This window comes from Pseudophryne corroboree, unplaced genomic scaffold (assembly GCF_028390025.1).
Source record: "Pseudophryne corroboree isolate aPseCor3 unplaced genomic scaffold, aPseCor3.hap2 scaffold_890, whole genome shotgun sequence".
Classification (NCBI taxonomy): Eukaryota; Metazoa; Chordata; class Amphibia; order Anura; family Myobatrachidae; genus Pseudophryne; species Pseudophryne corroboree.
In genome coordinates this window covers 190,277-211,861 of record NW_026970469.1, presented here as the reverse complement: position 1 = coordinate 211,861, position 21,585 = coordinate 190,277, and the positions used below count along the sequence as shown (strand labels likewise).

Below are 21,585 nucleotides of genomic sequence, written 5' to 3'. Positions count from 1 at the left end.
CATAGCTTTATTTTATTTTGTTTCTTCAAATATTACATAGTAACATAGTAACATAGTATCTGAGGTTGAAAAAAGACAATTGTCCATCGAGTTCAACCTATTTGTGGTGTCCTATGCATGATGAGTTCCCTTGTGCTGCCTCAGTTGAATCTCCTTTACTTGACAGAGATGTGCCTGAGCAGCGGCCCTCCCCAGCCCTATCCCAAATCATACTTATTTTGCATAGGAGATACCATGGTCATGAAGATTGTTCTCCCAGGGTGAGGTTCATTCATTGCATTCTGGGTATGCTGACCCCTGTTATTTCCACAAATGTGGGAAACTCGACTGCATTATTTGTGGTAGTGGGGGACTGTGTTTGTGCTTCCTCTGGTCAGCTCTGGTAAAAGTCAGATTTCTTTGTCTCAGATTTTCCTTTAGCCTTGTTCTTCTTTCGAGAGTTCCCTTGTGCTGCCTCAGTTGGATCTCCTTCACTTGACAGGGGGCTGCCCGAGCAGCGACCCTCCCCAGCTCTAGCACATGTAAGTTTGTTTTTATTTTACTACATTGTGGTTTGTGGCTCTATACCATGTAATGCATGTCTTTTAACAGTAGTCAAGTCTTCCAATGTGCTTGTTAGTGAAACCCAATAGATAGCTTTATTTTATTTTGTTTCTTCAAATATTGAATGCATATGTCTTATAACTTTTTTTTTTTTAATATATATATATATATACATTTTTATTATAAGATTTTCAATGACACAAAACCATCCAAGTTGCAGATTATGGATTGTGAAGGACAAATCAACCATATAAACAATTTAAGCAATTTAAATTGCATGCAGGTAGTAGAATATCAAACTCCTTGGATGAGAGTTGGTCGTAATAAACTAGGATAGAAAAGAATACAGTAGAAAATAAGATTTTAAACCTACCGGTAAATATTTTTCTCGTAGTCCGTAGAGGATGCTGGGGACTCCGAAAGGACCATGGGGATAGACGGGCTCCACAGGAGACATGGGCACTTTAAGAAAGACTTTAGTTCTGGGTGTGCACTGGCTCCTCCCTCTATGCCACAGTTAGAGAAACTGTGCCCAGAGGAGACGGACAGTATGAGGAAAGGATTTTGTTAATCCAGGGCAAGATTCATACCAGCCACACCAATCACACCGTATAACTTGTGATAAACTACCCAGTTATCAGTATGAAAAAACAACATAGCATCAGTGCAGGACCGATGCAACTATAACATAACCCTTATTGAAGCAATAACTATATACAAGTATTGCAGAAGTAGTCCGCACTTGAGACGGGCACCCAGCATCCTCTACGGACTACGAGAAAAAGATTTACTGGTAGGTTTAAAATCTTATTTTCTCTAACGTCATAGAGGATGCTGGGGACTCCGTAAGGACCATGGGGATTATACCAATGCTCCAAACGGGCGGGAGAGTGCGGATGACTCTGCAGCACCGATTGAGCAAACATGAGTTCCTCCTCAGCCAGGGTATCAAACTTATAGTATTTTGCAAAGGTGTTTGAACCCGACCAAGTAGCAGCTTGACACAGCTGTAGTGCCGAGACCCCTCGGGCAGCCGCCCAAGAAGAGCCCACTTTCCTCGTGGAATGGGCCTTGACCGATTTCAGTAACTGCAATCCAGCCATAGAATGCGCTTGCTGAATCGTGTTACAAATCCGGCGAGCAATAGCCTGCTTTGAAGCAGGGGCACCAATCTTGTTGGTTGCATACAGGACAAACAGCGCTTCAGTTTTCCTGACTCTAGCCGTCCTGGCCACGTAAATTTTCAAAGCCCTGACCACATCAAGTAACTCGGAATCCTCCAAGTCACGCGTAGCCACAGGCACCACAATAGGTTGGTTCATATGAAAAGATGAGACCACTTTTGGTAGGAATTGAGGACGGGTCCGCAATTCCGCTCTATCCACATGGAATACCAAATATGGGCTTTTATGTGACAAAGCCGCTAATTCCGACACTCGCCTAGCCGAAGCCAAGGTTAATAACATGACCACCTTCCACGTGAGATAATTTAACTCCACTGTTTTAAGTGGTTCAAACCAGTGTGATTTTAGAAAACTTAACACCACGTTAAGGTCCCAAGGTGCCACCGGAGGCACAAAAGGAGGCTGAATATGCAGCACTCCTTTTACAAAAGTCTGAACTTCTGGAGGAGAAGCCAATTCTTTTTGAAAGAAAATGGATAAGGCCGAAATCTGGACCTTAATAGAGCCTAATTGTTGGCCCAAATTCACTCCAGTTTGTAGGAAGTGAAGGAAACGGCCCAGATGGAATTCTTCCGTAGGAGCATTCCTGGCCTCACACCAAGAAACATAATTTCGCCATATACGGTGTAATGTTTTAACGTTACATCCTTCCTAGCCTTTATCAGCGTAGGGATGACCTCAACCGGAATGCTAGGATCCGGCATTCAACCGCCATGCCGTCAAACGCAGCCGCGGTAAGTCTTGGAACAGACAGGGCCCCTGATGCAACAGGTCCTGTCTTAGAGGGAGAGGCCACAGATCTTCTGTGAGCATTTCCTGCAGATCCGGATACCAGGTCCTCTGTGGCAAATCTGGAACAATGAGGATTGTTCTCACTTTTCTTTGTCTTATTATCCTCAACACCTTGGGTATGAGAGGAAGAGGAGGAAATACATAGACCGACCGGAACACCCACGGTGTCACTAGGGCGTCTACAGCTACTGCCTGAGGGTCTCTTGACCTTGCGCAATACCTCTGTAGCTTTTTGTTGAGCCGGGACGGCATCATGTCTATCTGTGGCAGTTCCCACCGACTTGTAATCTGTGCAAAGACTTCCTGATGAAGTCCCCACTCTCCCGGATGTAGGTCGTGTCTGCTGAGGAAGTCTGCTTCCTAGTTGTCCACTCCCGGAATGAACACTGCTGACAGTGCGCTTGCGTGATTCTCCACCCAGCGAAGAATTCTGGTGGCTTGTGCCATCGCCACTCTGCTCCTTGTGCCGCCTTGGCGGTTTACATGAGCCACTGCGGTGACGTTGTCTGACTGGATCAGGACCGGTTGGTCGCAAAGTAAGGTCTCCGCTTGACGTAGGGCATTGTATATGTTGATGTGAAGACAAGTCTCTTGACTTGACCAAAGACCTTGGAAATTTCTTCCCTGTGTGACTGCTCCCCAACCTTGGAGGCTTGCGTCTGTGGTCACCAGGATCCAGCCCTGAATGCTGAATCTGCGTCCCTCGAGAAGGTGAGCACTCTGCAGCCACCACAGGAGTGATACCCTGACCCTGGGGGACAGGGTGATCAACCAATGCATCTGTAAATGTGACCCGGACCACTTGTCCAGTAGGTCCCATTGGAAAGTCCTCGCATGGAACCTGACGAATGGAATGGCCTCGTATGATGCCACCATCTTTCCCAGGACTCGAGTGCAGTGATGCACTGACACAAGTTTTGGTTTCAATAGGTTCCTGACAAGAGTCATGAGTTCCTGGGCCTTTTCTATCAGGAGATAAACCCTCTTCTGGTCCGTGTCCAGAATCATGCCCAAGAAAAACAGACGAGTAGTAGGAATCAACTGCGACTTCAGGATATTGAGAATCCAGCCGTGTTGCTGTAACACTTTCAGTGAAAGTGATACGCGGTTCAGCAACTGCTCTCTTGATCTCGCTTTTATGAGATCGCCCAAGTACGGGATAATTGTGACACCTTGCTTGCACAGGAGCACCATCATTTCCGCCATTACCTTGGTGAAAATTCTCAGGGCCATGGAGAGACCAAACCGCAACGTCTGAAATTGGCAATGACAGTCCTGTACCGCAAATCTGAGGTACGCCTGATGAGGTGGATAAATGGGGACATGAAGGTATGCATCCTGTACACAAATGCGGACAACAGGTGTCAAGCCGTGTGTTGCCTTTGTCAAGCTGTAATAAGTAGGGATAAGGACGTTAACCACCTCGGAACATCCTCCCTTATACGACACCTGCAGCGCATTCATCATAAGTCAGTGACAAGTTCAAAAACTTTGGATGACAGCGGAAGCAGTCCACTGACCACTAAATCCCTTCCTCTTGTAACCAAGCTCCTGAAAACCACACCACCAACTCCCTCAGTGTCAATTTCCTCCTTAGACAGGAGAGCCAATAGTCCTGCAGGCCATGTCACTGGCAAGTCTGACGAGTCCTCTCCTGCCTGGGATTCCTCCGATGCATCCTTGAGTGTAACGCCTACTGCTGCTGGGAGTCGATCGTCATCCCAGAGGGGAAGTCGGAAGACCACTTGTACTACTTCCAGTAAGCAATTGACTGTCCAACAGTCCTTTGCGAGGAAGATGAAATATCACAGCAGTCATCCTGCTGCAAAGCGGATAACTCGGGTCTTGTCAGCCTGGGTGGTGAGAAACGTGGTTCCGGTATCCATCGTTAATTTAGAGGCAACTAGAGACTTGATTGAGGTACTGTGTCCCCGGTACCAAATACCCTCTAGGTTCCATTTCTCTAGGCAGGCGATACCGAAAATGTACACAGACCTCAGAAAAAGAGTCACCAGTGTCCTAAAAAATGCAGTTGTACCCAATGTCCACTTGTCTGTGGTTAAGTGGAGCAGGGCAGACTCAGGACTATATGACTGTGACAGCCCACTGGGTAGATGTATTGCCCCCCGCAGCAAGAACAGCAGCGGCGGCACCAGTAGCAGCATCTCGCAATTGCCAACTCGTTCCTAGGCAGGCTACGCTTTGTATCACCGCTTTCCATAAGAGGCACACAGCTGACAACCTCTTACGGAAACTGAGGAACATCATCGCAGAATGGCTTACCCCAATTGGACTCTCCTGGGGATTTGTGACATCGGACAACGCCACCAATATTGTGCGTGCATTACATCTGGGCAAATTCCAGCACGTCCCATGTTTTGCACATACATTTAATTTGGTGGTGCAGAATTATTTAAAAAACGACAGGGGCGTGCAAGAGATGCTGTCGGTGGCCCGAAGAATTGCGGGCCACTTTCTGCCTTCAGCCATGTCGAAGACTGGAGCACCACCAAACATTCCTGAACCTGTCCTGCCATCATCTGAAGCAAGAGGTGGTAACGAGGTGGAATTCAACCCTCTATATGCTTCAGAGGATGGAGGAGCAGCAAAAGGCCATTCAAGCCTATACATCTGCCCACTAAATAGGCAAAGGAGGGGGAATGCACCTGACTCAAGCGCAGTGGAGAATGATTTCAACGTTGTGCAAGGTTCTGCAACCCTTTGAACTTGCCACACGTGAAGTCAGTTCAGACACTGCCAGCCTGAGTCAGGTCATTCCCCTCATCAGGCTTTTGCAGAAGAAGCTGGAGACATTGAAGGAGGAGCTAAAACAGAGCGATTCCACTAGGCATGTGGGACTTGTGGATGGAGCCCTTAATTCACTTAACCAGGATTCAATCTGTTGAAATCAGAGCACTACATTTTGGCCACCGTGCTCGATCCTAGATTTAAAACCTACATTGTATCTCTCTTTCCGGCAGACACAAGTCTGCAGAGGTTCAAAGACCTGCTGGTGAGAAAATTGTCAAGTCAAGCGGAACGTGACCCGTCAACAGCTCCTCCTTCACATTCTCCCGCAAGTGGGGGTGCGAGGAAAAGGCTAAGAATTCCGAGCCCACCCGCTGGCGGTGATGCAGGGCAGTCTGGAGTGAGTGCTGACATCTGGTCCGGACTGAAGGACCTGGCAACGATTACTGACATGTCGTCTACTGTCACTGCATATGATTCTGTCACCTTTGAAAGAATGGTGGAGAATTATATGAGTGACTGCATCCAGGTAGGCACGTCAGTATGTATACTGGCAGGAAAAAGAGGCAATTTGGAGGCCCTTGCACAAACTGGCTTTATTCTACCTAAGTTGCCCTCCCTCCAGTGTGTACTCCAAAAGAGTGTTTAGTGCAGCCGCTCACCTTGTCAGCAATCGGCGTACGAGGTTACTTCCAGAAAATGTGGAGAAGATGATGATCATCAAAATGAATTATAATCAATTCCTCCGTGGAGACATTCACCAGCAATTGCCTCCAGAAAGTACACAGGGATCTGAGATGGTGGATTCCAGTGGGGACGAATTAATAATCTGTGAGGAGGGGGATGTACACAGTGAAAGGGGTGAGGAATCGGAGGATGATGTTTGTGCAAGGAGAGATTGATTGATTCTTTTTTGGTGGGGGCACAAACCAACCAGTCATTTCAGTCAGTCGTGTGGCAGACCCTGTCGCTGAAATGATGGGTTCATTAATGTTTTTCTTTTCAATCTAAGCCCCTGCAGTTTTCTGTAAGCATCTGCTTCGCTATGATGATCAACAAGTCACATGGGCAAACACTCAGGGCTGGAGGCGTAGATCTTAGGACCAGCTGCTACAAGCATGGCAGAGGTATCACTATCACTGGTGACACCCAGAGAGGTGGCGAAGGAGATTGTAATGCAGTGCGCGCAGATAAGCAGCGCAATGGTAAAAAGGAGGCATGGTCTCATAGGTAGGGGTGTGGCCTGAATCACCATTTTGTTGCTCCGGGTATCCCGGGGGTTGGGGGCTGCACCCGGGGACTAGTGTGTGAGTGGTGCTGGCTCCTGCACAGTGACAGAAACTGGGTGTTGCACGTAATGTCACAGTGAAACACCCATATTCTGTCACTGAAGAAGAGCCGGCACTTTGGTGTCACCCCCCTTGGCGGGTGATACTCGGGTGTGTGCCGCAACCCTGTTGTGATGCCACTGACCCATGGGAAGCTTTACGTGGCTTACCCATGTGTTAGTAGCCCCAAGCATATTTTGTGTTAGTCCCTGAAGAAAAACTTCAAATATTGTTTACAATTTTGTAATCAATGGGCCTAATTCAGTAAGGATTGCAAATTCTGCTAAGTAACAGAATTTGCAATCCTTTGGTTCGCATGCTGGGGCCACCCATCACAGGGCATGGCCACCCAGCATGCCGCCTCCCTTCTTGACCACGCTGAAATTGCAGTCTCAGTGCAGTTCAGCGTGATCATAAAAAATGGGTTAGCCTCCTGTTGGTGCAGACTGTACGTGTGCGCAGGAAGCCGCCACCATTTTTGTTATCGCAGCGGCTGCATGTGATGTCATGCAGCCGCTCTGACCACGCCTCCTGTTTCTCCGTTGCCGACCCCATTTTGTAGCCCTGCCCCTGCACCGCTCCATCTCTGACTTTGAAATGGATTGTTGCTGACCCCCCCCCCCCCCCGCACCGATTGACAGTCAGAGGTGATCGCATTATCTGCGGGGTGCCACAGAAAATGCAGGCGCATGCGTATGCTCTTAGCAATTTTTGCAGTTGGATTGCTTATTGCGATTACAATCCAACCTGAATCAGGCTCTATTACCTATCACAATGCACTGCAGGTAGTACAAAATGGGGTTAATATAGGAGAAAAACCCCCAGAGCTGTGCTCCTTAACTGTCCCTGGTGGCTAGTGGAGCAGCTGCAAAGTAATCAGTGTCCACGCCAGTGCGCACACGGCCCGCCCCCTACAGCCACGCTGGATCTCGGTATAGTGTGGGCACAGAAGCCCCTTACCTCCCTTTCATCAGCGGCCTCGTGATCCCGGAGGGCGGTGTGTGTGTGACTGACCTTAGGAAGAAACCGGAGCCTCCGCTGCAGTGACCCAGCAACCAGGGCACGGGAGTATACTGCGCCGCTGGGAGTGATGGAGCTGCAGTAAAGATGTCTATTAGACCTAGCCTGCTGCAGCCCTTGTAGATTCTTATAAAAAAAGTTCTTCTTTTCTTGTCAAAATTAATAGCTAAGAATAGTAGAGATGAGCGGGTTCGGTTTCTTTGAATCCGAACCCGCACGAACTTCACTTTTTTTTTCACGGGTCCGAGCGACTCGGATCTTCCCGCCTTGCTCGGTTAACCCGAGCGCGCCCGAACGTCATCATGACGCTGTCGGATTCTCGCGAGACTCGGATTCTATATAAGGAGCCGCGCGTCGCCGCCATTTTCACACGTGCATTGAGATTGATAGGGAGAGGACGTGGCTGGCGTCCTCTCCATTAGAATAGATTAGAAGAGAGAGAGAGAGAGAGAGATTGTGCAGACAGAGTTTACCACAGTGACCAGTGCAGTTGTTGTTAAGTTAACTTTTATTTAATATATCCGTTCTCTGCTATATCCGTTCTCTGCCTGAAAAAAACGATACACAGCAGTCACACAGTGTGACTCAGTCTGTGTGCACTCAGCTCAGCCCAGTGTGCTGCACATCAATGTATAAAAGCTTATAATAATTGTGGGGGAGACTGGGGAGCACTGCAGGTTGTTATAGCAGGAGCCAGGAGTACATAATATTATATTAATTTAAAATTAAACAGTGCACACTTTTGCTGCAGGAGTGCCACTGCCAGTGTGACTAGTGGTGACCAGTGCCTGACCACCAGTATAGTAGTATATTGTTGTATACTATCTCTTTATCAACCAGTCTATATTAGCAGCAGACACAGTACAGTGCGGTAGTTCACGGCTGTGGCTACCTCTGTGTCGGCAGTCGGCACTCGGCAGGCAGTCCGTCCATCCATAATTGTATAATTATATACCACCTAACCGTGGTATTTTTTTTTCTTTCTTTATACCGTCGTCATAGTCATACTAGTTGTTACGAGTATACTACTATCTCTTTATCAACCAGTGTACAGTGCGGTAGTTCACGGCTGTGGCTACCTCTGTGTCGGCAGTCGGCAGGCAGTCCGTCCATCCATAATTGTATTATTATAATATATACCACCTAACCGTGGTTTTTTTTTCATTCTTTATACCGTCATAGTGTCATACTAGTTGTTACGAGTATACTACTATCTCTTTATCAACCAGTATACAGTGCGGTAGTTCACGGCTGTGGCTACCTCTGTGTCGGCAGTCGGCAGGCAGTCCGTCCATCCATAATTGTATTATAATATATACCACCTAACCGTGTTTTTTTTTTCATTCTTTATACCGTCATAGTGTCATACTAGTTGTTACGAGTATACTACTATCTCTTTATCAACCAGTGTACAGTGCGGTAGTTCACGGCTGTGGCTACCTCTGTGTCGGCAGTCGGCAGGCAGTCCGTCCATCCATAATTGTATTATAATATATACCACCTAACCGTGGTTTTTTTTTCATTCTTTATACCGTCATAGTCAGTCATACTAGTTGTTACGAGTATACTACTATCTCTTTATCAACCAGTGTACAGTGCGGTAGTTCACGGCTGTGGCTACCTCTGTGTCGGCACTCGGCAGGCAGTCCGTCCATCCATAATTGTATTATAATATATACCACCTAACCGTGGTTTTTTTTTCATTCTTTATACCGTCATAGTGTCATACTAGTTGTTACGAGTATACTACTATCTCTTTATCAACCAGTGTACAGTGCGGTAGTTCACGGCTGTGGCTACCTCTGTGTCGGCAGTCGGCAGGCAGTCCGTCCATCCATAATTGTATTATAATATATACCACCTAACCGTGGTTTTTTTTTCATTCTTTATACCGTCATAGTCAGTCATACTAGTTGTTACGAGTATACTACTATCTCTTTATCAACCAGTGTACAGTGCGGTAGTTCACGGCTGTGGCTACCTCTGTGTCGGAACTCGGCAGGCAGTCCGTCCATCCATAATTGTATTACAATATATACCACCTAACCGTGGTTTTTTTTTCATTCTTTATACCGTCATAGTCAGTCATACTAGTTGTTACGAGTATACTACTATCTCTTTATCAACCAGTGTACAGTGCGGTAGTTCACGGCTGTGGCTACCTCTGTGTCGGAACTCGGCAGGCAGTCTGTCCATCCATAATTGTATTATTATAATATATACCACCTAACCGTGGTTTTTTTTTTCATTCTTTATACCGTCATAGTGTCATACTAGTTGTTACGAGTATACTACTATCTCTTTATCAACCAGTGTACAGTGCGGTAGTTCACGGCTGTGGCTACCTCTGTGTCGGCACTCGGCAGGCAGTCCGTCCATCCATAATTGTATTACAATATATACCACCTAACCGTGGTTTTTTTATACCACCTAACCGTGGCAGTCCGTCCATAATTGTATACTAGTATCCAATCCATCCATCTCCATTGTTTACCTGAGGTGCCTTTTAGTTCTGCCTATAAAATATGGAGAACAAAAAAGTTGAGGTTCCAAAATTAGGGAAAGATCAAGATCCACTTCCACCTCGTGCTGAAGCTGCTGCCACTAGTCATGGCCGAGACGATGAAATGCCAGCAACGTCGTCTGCCAAGGCCGATGCCCAATGTCATAGTACAGAGCATGTCAAATCCAAAACACCAAATATCAGAAAAAAAAGGACTCCAAAACCTAAAATAAAATTGTCGGAGGAGAAGCGTAAACTTGCCAATATGCCATTTACCACACGGAGTGGCAAGGAACGGCTGAGGCCCTGGCCTATGTTCATGGCTAGTGGTTCAGCTTCACATGAGGATGGAAGCACTCAGCCTCTCGCTAGAAAACTGAAAAGACTCAAGCTGGCAAAAGCACCGCAAAGAACTGTGCGTTCTTTGAAATCCCAAATCCACAAGGAGAGTCCAATTGTGTCGTTTGCGATGCCTGACCTTCCCAACACTGGACGTGAAGAGCATGCGCCTTCCACTATTTGCATGCCCCCTGCAAGTGCTGGAAGGAGCACCCGCAGTCCAGTTCCTGATAGTCAGATTGAAGATGTCAGTGTTGAAGTACACCAGGATGAGGAGGATATGGGTGTTGCTGGCGCTGGGGAGGAAATTGACCAGAAGGATTCTGATGGTGAGGTGGTTTGTTTAAGTCAGGCACCCGGGGAGACACCTGTTGTCCGTGGGAGGAATATGGCCGTTGACATGCCAGGTGAAAATACCAAAAAAATCAGCTCTTCGGTGTGGAGGTATTTCACCAGAAATGCGGACAACAGGTGTCAAGCCGTGTGTTCCCTTTGTCAAGCTGTAATAAGTAGGGGTAAGGACGTTAACCACCTCGGAACATCCTCCCTTATACGTCACCTGCAGCGCATTCATAATAAGTCAGTGACAAGTTCAAAAACTTTGGGTGACAGCGGAAGCAGTCCACTGACCAGTAAATCCCTTCCTCTTGTAACCAAGCTCACGCAAACCACCCCACCAACTCCCTCAGTGTCAATTTCCTCCTTCCCCAGGAATGCCAATAGTCCTGCAGGCCATGTCACTGGCAAGTCTGACGAGTCCTCTCCTGCCTGGGATTCCTCCGATGCATCCTTGCGTGTAACGCCTACTGCTGCTGGCGCTGCTGTTGTTGCCGCTGGGAGTCGATGGTCATCCCAGAGGGGAAGTCGTAAGCCCACTTGTACTACTTCCAGTAAGCAATTGACTGTTCAACAGTCCTTTGCGAGGAAGATGAAATATCACAGCAGTCATCCTACTGCAAAGCGGATAACTGAGTCCTTGACAACTATGTTGGTGTTAGACGTGCGTCCGGTATCCGCCGTTAGTTCACAGGGAACTAGACAATTTATTGAGGCAGTGTGCCCCCGTTACCAAATACCATCTAGGTTCCACTTCTCTAGGCAGGCGATACCGAGAATGTACACGGACGTCAGAAAAAGACTCACCAGTGTCCTAAAAAATGCAGTTGTACCCAATGTCCACTTAACCACGGACATGTGGACAAGTGGAGCAGGGCAGGGTCAGGACTATATGACTGTGACAGCCCACTGGGTAGATGTATGGGCTCCCACCGCAAGAACAGCAGCGGCGGCACCAGTAGCAGCATCTCGCAAACGCCAACTCTTTCCTAGGCAGGCTACGCTTTGTATCACCGCTTTCCAGAATACGCACACAGCTGAAAACCTCTTACGGCAACTGAGGAAGATCATCGCGGAATGGCTTACCCCAATTGGACTCTCCTGTGGATTTGTGGCATCGGACAACGCCAGCAATATTGTGTGTGCATTAAATATGGGCAAATTCCAGCACGTCCCATGTTTTGCACATACCTTGAATTTGGTGGTGCAGAATTTTTTAAAAAACGACAAGGGCGTGCAAGAGATGCTGTCGGTGGCCAGAAAAATTGCGGGACACTTTTGGCGTACAGGCACCACGTACAGAAGACTGGAGCACCACCAAAAACTACTGAACCTGCCCTGCCATCATCTGAAGCAAGAAGTGGTAACGAGGTGGAATTCAACCCTCTATATGCTTCAGAGGTTGGAGGAGCAGCAAAAGGCCATTCAAGCCTATACAATTGAGCACGATATAGGAGATGGAATGCACCTGTCTCAAGTGCAGTGGAGAATGATTTCAACGTTGTGCAAGGTTCTGATGCCCTTTGAACTTGCCACACGTGAAGTCAGTTCAGACACTGCCAGCCTGAGTCAGGTCATTCCCCTCATCAGGCTTTTGCAGAAGAAGCTGGAGGCATTGAAGAAGGAGCTAACACGGAGCGATTCCGCTAGGCATGTGGGACTTGTGGATGCAGCCCTTAATTCGCTTAACAAGGATTCACGGGTGGTCAATCTGTTGAAATCAGAGCACTACATTTTGGCCACCGTGCTCAATCCTAGATTTAAAGCCTACCTTGGATCTCTCTTTCCGGCAGACACAGGTCTGCTGGGGTTGAAAGACCTGCTGGTGACAAAATTGTCAAGTCAAGCGGAACGCGACCTGTCAACATCTCCTCCTTCACATTCTCCCGCAACTGGGGGTGCGAGGAAAAGGCTCAGAATTCCGAGCCCACCCGCTGGCGGTGATGCAGGGCAGTCTGGAGCGACTGCTGATGCTGACATCTGGTCCGGACTGAAGGACCTGACAACGATTACGGACATGTCGTCTACTGTCACTGCATATGATTCTCTCAACATTGATAGAATGGTGGAGGATTATATGAGTGACCGCATCCAAGTAGGCACGTCACACAGTCCGTACTTATACTGGCAGGAAAAAGAGGCAATTTGGAGGCCCTTGCACAAACTGGCTTTATTCTACCTAAGTTGCCCTCCCACAAGTGTGTACTCCGAAAGAGTGTTTAGTGCCGCCGCTCACCTTGTCAGCAATCGGCGTACGAGGTTACATCCAGAAAATGTGGAGAAGATGATGTTCATTAAAATGAATTATAATCAATTCCTCCGCGGAGACATTGACCAGCAGCAATTGCCTCCACAAAGTACACAGGGAGCTGAGATGGTGGATTCCAGTGGGGACGAATTGATAATCTGTGAGGAGGGGGATGTACACGGTGATATATCGGAGGGTGAAGATGAGGTGGACATCTTGCCTCTGTAGAGCCAGTTTGTGCAAGGAGAGATTAATTGCTTATTTTTTGGGGGGGGTCCAAACCAACCCGTCATATCAGTCACAGTCGTGTGGCAGACCCTGTCACTGAAATGATGGGTTGGTTAAAGTGTGCATGTCCTGTTTTGTTTATACAACATAAGGGTGGGTGGGAGGGCCCAAGGATAATTCCATCTTGCACCTCTTTTTTCTTTTCTTTTTCTTTGCATCATGTGCTGATTGGGGAGGGTTTTTTGGAAGGGACATCCTGCGTGATACTGCAGTGCCACTCCTAGATGGGCCCGGTGTTTGTGTCGGCCACTAGGGTCGCTAATCTTACTCACACAGCTACCTCATTGCGCCTCTTTTTTTCTTTGCGTCATGTGCTGTTTGGGGAGGGTTTTTTGGAAGGGACATCCTGCGTGACACTGCAGTGCCACTCCTAGATGTGCCCGGTGTTTGTGTCGGCCACTAGGGTCGCTAATCTTACTCACACAGTCAGCTACCTCATTGCGCCTCTTTTTTTCTTTGCGTCATGTGCTGTTTGGGGAGGGTTTTTTGGAAGGGACATCCTGCGTGACACTGCAGTGCCACTCCTAGATGGGCCCGGTGTTTGTGTCGGCCACTAGGGTCGCTTATCTTACTCACACAGCGACCTCGGTGCAAATTTTAGGACTAAAAATAATATTGTGAGGTGTGAGGTATTCAGAATAGACTGAAAATGAGTGTAAATTATGGTTTTTGAGGTTAATAATACTTTGGGATCAAAATGACCCCCAAATTCTATGATTTAAGCTGTTTTTTAGTGTTTTTGGAAAAAAACACCCGAATCCAAAACACACCCGAATCCGACAAAAATAATTCGGTGAGGTTTTGCCAAAACGCGTTCGAACCCAAAACACGGCCGCGGAACCGAACCCAAAACCAAAACACAAAACCCGAAAAATTTCAGGCGCTCATCTCTAAAGAATAGGCTGCCTGAGGCAGCCCCCTGTTAAGTGGCCTGCTACTGAAGGCACCAACTACAAACTGAGCTCCCTGTTCATGGAAGCGAGGTTATAGAGCAGGGGGCGCTGAGCATCTTGGGAACAGTCAAAAGCTTTGAGCCTGTTGGTGCCTCAGATCAAGATCCTACTCTACACCCCAATGTGAATCCTTGTGGAGTCCAGTGTACCCCACAGAAGAAATGAATGTGTCACACCCATTGGCAGCAACATTAGAATAGCTGCTGATGGGCACAATTGTGAAAGGAAAGGGGGAAAACATTTGAATCCAGCACATATATGTAATTTGAATATGTAATTTGTACTTTCCTACTTTAAAGTGTAATGGATGAACCTCACCCTGTGAGAACTATCTTTATGATCAAGAGATCTCATATGCAAGATAAGTATGTGTTGGCAGAGGCGCTCACTGGGCAGAGATGCTGATCGCATCTCTGGCATGTGCCGGTGCACTGCGGCACCAGCACACACACACACACACTTCAGACCTGATCTCCTGTTGTGTGAATATGCACAGCAGAGATCAGGTCTGAATTAGGCCCTATATACTGCTGTCAGTAAGGCAGGGATCTGCTGCTGCCAGTGAGGCAGGGATCTGCTGCTGCCAGTGAGGCAGGGATCTGCTGCTGCCAGTGAGGCAGGGATCTGCTGCTGCCAGTGAGGCAGGGATCTGCTGCTGCCAGTGAGGCAGGGATCTGCTGCTGCCAGTGAGGCAGGGATCTGCTGCTGTCAGTGAGGCAGGGATCTGCTGCTGTCAGTGAGGCAGGGATCTGCTGCTGTCAGTGAGGCAGGGATCTGCTGCTGTCAGTAAGGCAGGGATGTGCTGCTATAAGTGAGGCAGGTATGTGCTGCTGTCAATGAGGCAGGGATGTGCTGCTGTCAGTGAAGCAGGGATGTGCTGCTGTCAGCAAGGCAGTGATCTGCTGCCCACTATCTCCCTATCACCCCTGCCTGAGTCACACACTTCCCCTGTCACCCCTGCCCCAGTTACCCACTATCTCCCAGTCACCGCTGCCTCAGTTAACCACTATACCTGCGACCCCTGCCTCAGTCACCCACTATACCAGTCACCCCTGCTTTAGTCACCCACTATCTCTGTCACCCCTGCCTCAGTCAACCACTATCTCCATATCACCCCTGCCTCAGTCACCCACTATCCCTGTCACCCCTGCCTCAGTCTCCTACTGTCCCTGTCACCCCTGCCACAGTCATCCACTATATCCCTATCACCCCTGCCTTAGTCACTGACTATCTCCCAGTCACCCCGGCCTCAGTCACCCACTATCTCCCACTCATACATGCTTCAGTCACCCACTATCTCCCAGTCATCCCTGCCTCAGTCACCTACTGACACCAGTGCAGACATTTCTGCTGCGGCCTCTCCACTCTCCAGCGTGAACATCCTGACGACTGAGAAAATCCGCTTCCCAGTTGAGGACTCCGGGAATGAACACTGCCGATATTGCTGGCAGATGACGTTCTACCCAACTGAGGATTTTTGATACTTCCAGCTTTGCTATGCAATTTCGAGTGCCGCCTTGATGATTTGTGTACACTACTGTGGTGGCGTTGTCCGATTGTACTTGAACAGGCCTGTTCTGTACTAGAGGCAGGGCCAGTGTCAATGAATTGAACACTGCCTGCAATTCCAGAATGTTTATCGGGAGGAGAGATTCCTCCCTGGTCCACCGATGGTGAAGGGTCGTCATCACGGCCATGACCTTGGTGAATTTCCGAGGTGCCGTGGCCAAACCAGAAGGCAGGACCTGAAATCCAAAAACTAACCAGGCACAGCACTGCTTAGCTTCCAACATCAGATGAGATTGGACATATCCAGTGTGATGCGGCTGTAGATGATTTTTGCTGTTTCTAACTTCTACTTCTAACTACTGGTACATCAATGAATAAGTTTCAAAATAGAATGCATCAAGAGAACGGTGTTGGTAGTATAAAACTACCTACAGCACCTGGTATTCCCAGGTGGTCTCACATCCAAGAACAAACCAGGCCTAAAATCAGGTGATATTGGGCATATACAGTGTGGTGTGGCTGTAGATGAGCTTAGTGGTTTCTGTTAGAGTTCTTCTACGTCTAACTACTCGTACATAAATGAGTAAGCGGACGATTTATTAAACCTGGTGAAATGATAATTTGCATGGTGATAAAGTACCAGCCAATCAGCTCCTAATTGCCATGTCACAGGCTGGGTTTGAAAAATGACAGTTAGGAGCTGACTGGCTGGTACTTTATCACCTTGCACTTTATCAGTTCACCAGGCTTAATAGATCTGCCCCAATGTTTCAAAATGGAATGCATCAAGAGAACGGTGTTAGTATTGTAAAAATACACACAGCTCCTGGTATTTCCTGGTGGTCTCCCATCCAAGTACTAAAACCAGGACCAACACTGCTCAGCTTCCATGATCAGGAGAGATTGGGCAAATCCAGTGTGCTGTGGCTGTAGATGAGCTGGTGGTTTTTATTACAGCTCTTCTACTTCTAACTTCTGGTACATAAAAGAATACATGTAAAAATTAAATGTACCAAGAAAATGGTGTTGGTAGTTTAAAAACACCTAAAGAATCTGATACTACCAAGCAGTCTCCCATCCATGTATTAACAAAGTCCAATACTGCTTTGCTTCAAAAATCAAATGAGATTGGGCATATCCAGTGTGGTGTGGCTTTAGATAAGCTTTGTGGTTTCTGTTTGAGCTCTTCTACTTCTAACTACTGGTACATTAATGAATATGTATAAGGTTGTAGTTTATCCAATATGCCTTTACTACCTTACCTTTCAACCCCCCCTCCCTCCCCTCTTCTCCTTATAGCTTCCTTAGTTCTCTCCTCCTCATGTGTGCGTTATTTGTTTTCTCATACGTCCTAGATGATGCTGGGGTCACATTAAGAACCATGTGGTATAGACGGGATCTGCAGGAGACATGGGCACTTTAAGACTTTCAAAGGGTGTGAACTGTCTCCTCCCTCTATGCCCCTCCTCCAGACTCCAGTTTTAGTATTGTGCGCAGTGATACTGGATGCACTACAGGGGAGCTCTACTGAGTTTCTCTGAAAAGACTTGTTAGTTTTTTTTATTTTCAGGGAGGCTGCTGGCAACAGTCTCCCTGCTTCGTGGGACAAGGGGAGAGAAGTATGACCAACTTCTAGTGAGTTCAATGGCTCTGCTTCAGGCTGACAGGACACCATTAGCTCCTGAGGGTGCTGATCGCTGGGTACGCCTAGATGCACACTCCCGCAGCCTGCCGTCACCCCCTTACAGAGTCAGAAGACAGGTGAGTAGCAGAAGAACAGAAGACTTCTTCTCCAGTGATGGCATTCTGAGGTACCGAGCAGCGAGCGGAACGCTGCGCGTCATGCTCCCACACAAACACAGGCACTGCAGGGTGCAGGGCACGGGGGGGGGCACCCTGGGCAGCATAAATTCCTCACAAAAGGCTGGAAAAAGTGGACATTAGTGCCTGGGCACTGTCCTTACCCCGCTAGCGTAATTAATTATTTCTGAGCGGGACAGATACGCGCCATTACAGTAGCGGGGCTTCTTCCTCACCTCACCAGAACATCTTTAGAGCATTACAAGTCTATCACTATAGAGTTTATTATTTCCCAGACTGTGTACTTTTGGCGCTGGATTGTGAGCTGAAAAATCCTCTGTGTCCCTCTGACAGATTTACTGACGGTCTGTCCCCCATAAGCCGATGTGTCTGTGGGTACTTGGTACATGTGTGTCAACATGTCGGTGGCTGAATGTTTTTCCCAAGAGGAAACTATATTAGGAATGCAGACATATGATGGTGGCCCTGTTGGCACCACCAATAACTGACTGGGTAAAAGTTTCAGTAATATCAGAGTAAGGTTGGATAAATCTGTGTCCCAGACACAGACGTAGAGAATAGATGTGATGTTCATGGCTATGTTTCTTTTCCCTCAGGCCCCGCGGGGTCGCAAAAATGTTATTTTGCCCAGTTACTACACACTGATACTGACACGGATACTGATTCCTATGTCGACCATAATGTTTCCTGATTAGATCCAATATTGGCAAGGAGCATTCAGTACATGATTGTGGATATTAAGGACATATTAAAATCACTGAAGACCCTGCTGTTCCTGACAAAGGGGTCTATATGTATGTATATATAGATATATAATGAAAGCTGATGTAACGTTCCTCCATCTCTGTTTGAGAAAGTCTGGGCCAGCTCGACAAGATGGTTTCAAATCCCCAAAAGGATTCTGGTTGTTTATTCATTTCCCGCCGCGGACAGAATAAAGTGGGAGTCACCCCCTGTTCTGCACGGGGCCCTGTCACAAATCCAGCGGATCGTATGCAGGAAGCTACATTATTTCTAGTTATGTAACCAAGGGTACATTACTTAGACCTGCCATTACATGTGCATGGGTGAGTAGTAGTATTCAAGAATTGGTCGAATACCTTGTCATCCGATATAGATACCTTGGAGAGATGGGATACTCCTTACGTTGTGTCATATCAAGGACACTGCAGCATACTTACGTGAGACTGCAAGGGATATAGGACTCTTGAGTTCACGGGCCAATTTCATGGCAGTCTCGGATAGGAGGGCATTGTGAATTCACCAAGAGAATGCTGATGCTGACTCCAAGAAGAAAGGGAGTCTCTTCCCTATGAAGGTGAAGCGTTGTTTGGTGACTGCCTAGTTAATTTGATCTCGGCAGCTCCCGCAGGTAAGTCAACCTTCTTGCCCTATGTTCCCTCCCAACGGATGAAGACGCATCATTATCTGATGCAGTCATTTCGGCCCAATAGATATGCAAGAAGTTAAGATTCCCCTTTCTTTGCAGGTAGAGGAAGGAGAAGAGGGAAGAGGTCTGCATCCTCTTCAAGATCGCAGGAGCAGAGATCATCCTCTGCTTCTGCCAAATCCACCGCAAGACGCTGGGGCTCTCTTGCTGGAGCCCGCACCAGTGGGGGCACGTCTAAAACTCTTCAGTCAGTTCTGGATTCATTCGGACATGGACTCGTGTGTTTTACAAATAGTGTCCCAAGGGTACAAACTGGGGTTTCAAGACGTTCCCCCTCACCGATTGTTCAAATCGGCTTTAGTCAGCAGGGAGAAGGTTTTTATTCAAGCCTCTTCGTGGTCCCTAAGCCGGACAGCTCAGTCAGACCAATATGAAATCCCTCAATTTCTACCTAAGGAAATTAAATTTCAAGATGGAATCTCTCAGTGCAGTGATCTCCAGTCCGGAGGAAGGAGATTTCATGGTTTTGGTAGACATAAAGGATGCCTACTTACATGTTCCCATTTAGCCTCTGTATCAAGCTACCTGAGGTTTGCAATTCAGTATTGTCATTACCAATTTCAGACATTGCCGTTTGGTCTGTCCACGGCTTCGAGGATTTTCACCAGGATGATCGCAAGCAAGGAGTAACAATTATCCCGTACTTGGATGATCTTTTGATAAAGGCGAAATCCAGGGACCAGTTAGTGCAAAACATTGCACTCTCCCTGACAGTTCTTCAACAACATTGTTGGCTCCTAAACTTGCCAAAATCGCAGTTGGTCCCAATGACGCGGTTGTTGTTTTTGGGAGTGATACTGGACACAGAAGAGGTTTTCTTCCAGTGGAAAGGCTCTGGAGATCCAGAGTCTGGTCAAACAAATTCTGAAACCAGCAAGAGTGTTAATCCATCAAAGCATTTGGATGCTGGGTAAGATGGTTGCGGCCTACGAGCCCATTCAGTTTGGCTGGTTCCATGCCAGAGTGTTCCAGTTGGACCTGTTGGACAAGTGGTCCGGATCCCACCTACACACGCACCGGAGGATAATCCTGTCTTCCAAGACCAGAATCTCACTCCATTGGTGGCTGCACAGTTCTCACCTCCTAGAGGGGCGAAGGTTCGGGATCCAGGACTTGATCCTAGGGACCATGGATGCAACCCTCCGAGGCTGGGGAGCAGTCACACAGGGGGAAAACGTCCAAGGAAGATGGTCAAGTCAGGAAAGTTGTCTCCACATAAATGTTCTGGAGTTAAGGGCCATTTAATAACTGCAGACACAGTACGCACTGGGACGGGTGCCCAGCATCCTCTACGGACTAAGAGAAAAGGATTTACCGGTAGGTATTAAAATCCTATTTTCTCTAACGTCCTAGAGGATGCTGGGGACTCCGTAAGGACCATGGGGATAGACGGCTCCGCAGGAGACATGGGCACTTTAAGAAAGACTTTAGTTCTGGGTGTGCACTGGCTCCTCCCTCTGTGCCCCTCCTCCATACCTCAGTTTGATACTGTGCCCAGTGGAGACTGGGTGCTTTTCAGGAGCTCTCCTGAGCTTTCTGACAGAAAGTATTTTGTTAGGTTTTTAATTTTCAGGGAGCACTGCTGGCAACAGACTCCCTGCATTGAGGGACTGAGGGGAGAGAATCAGCCCTACTCTCCGAGTTGCAAGGTCCTGCTTCTTAAGCTACTGGACACCATTAGCTCCAAAGGGATTAGCTCCAAAGGGATTGGTACGCAGGATCTCACCCTCGCCGTCCGTCCCAGAGCCGCGCCGCCGCCCCCCTCGCAGAGCCGGAAGATAGAAGCCGGGTGAGTATGAGAAGAAAAGAAGACTTCAGAGGCGGCAGAGGACTTCATGATCTTCATTGAGGTAACGCACAGCACTGCAGCTGTGCGCCATTGCTCCCATACACCTCACATACTCCGGTCACTGTAAGGGTGCAGGGCGCAGGGGGGGCGCCCTGGGCTGCAATATAAACCTCTTTTTGGCAGAAATATAACATATATACAGCTGGGCACTGTATATATGTATGAGCCCCCGCCAATTGTACAGTTTAAGCGGGACAGAAGCCCGCCGCCGAGGGGGCGGGGCTTCTCCCTCAGCACTCACCAGCGCCATTTTTTCTCCACAGCACCGCTGAGAGGAAGCTCCCCGGACTCTCCCCTGCTTATACCACGGTAGACAAGAGGGTTGAAAAGAGAGGGGGGGGGCACATAATTTGGCGCAAATTACATACAGCAGCGCTACTGTGCAAACATTAAGTTACTGTGCTATTCCTGGGTTATATAGCGCTGGGGTATGTGCTGGCATACTCTCTCTCTGTCTCTCCAAAGGGCAGAGCCGGCCATAGGCAAACTAGGCAATTGCCTAGGGCATTTGATATGCCTAGGGGCATCAGCAACTTCTGCTGATTAAAATGATATGCGGCATGCCTATATTCTATGTGTAGCATTTCATATGCAGATACAGCCACAGTCTCACACAGTATATAGGCGTGCTGCATATCATTTTAATCAGCAGAAGCTGCGTGTGCATCCTAACA

At 47.8% G+C, this 21,585-nt stretch overlaps 1 non-coding gene across 1 annotated transcript; it reads left to right on the top strand.

The window, feature by feature from the left end:
* The first annotated feature begins 209 nt into the window (after nucleotides 1-209).
* LOC135044084 (U1 spliceosomal RNA) lies at nucleotides 210-372 on the top strand. The gene has a single exon (XR_010236827.1). It is a non-coding gene; the product is annotated as a U1 spliceosomal RNA (small nuclear RNA).
* The last annotated feature ends 21,213 nt before the right edge of the window (nucleotides 373-21,585 follow it).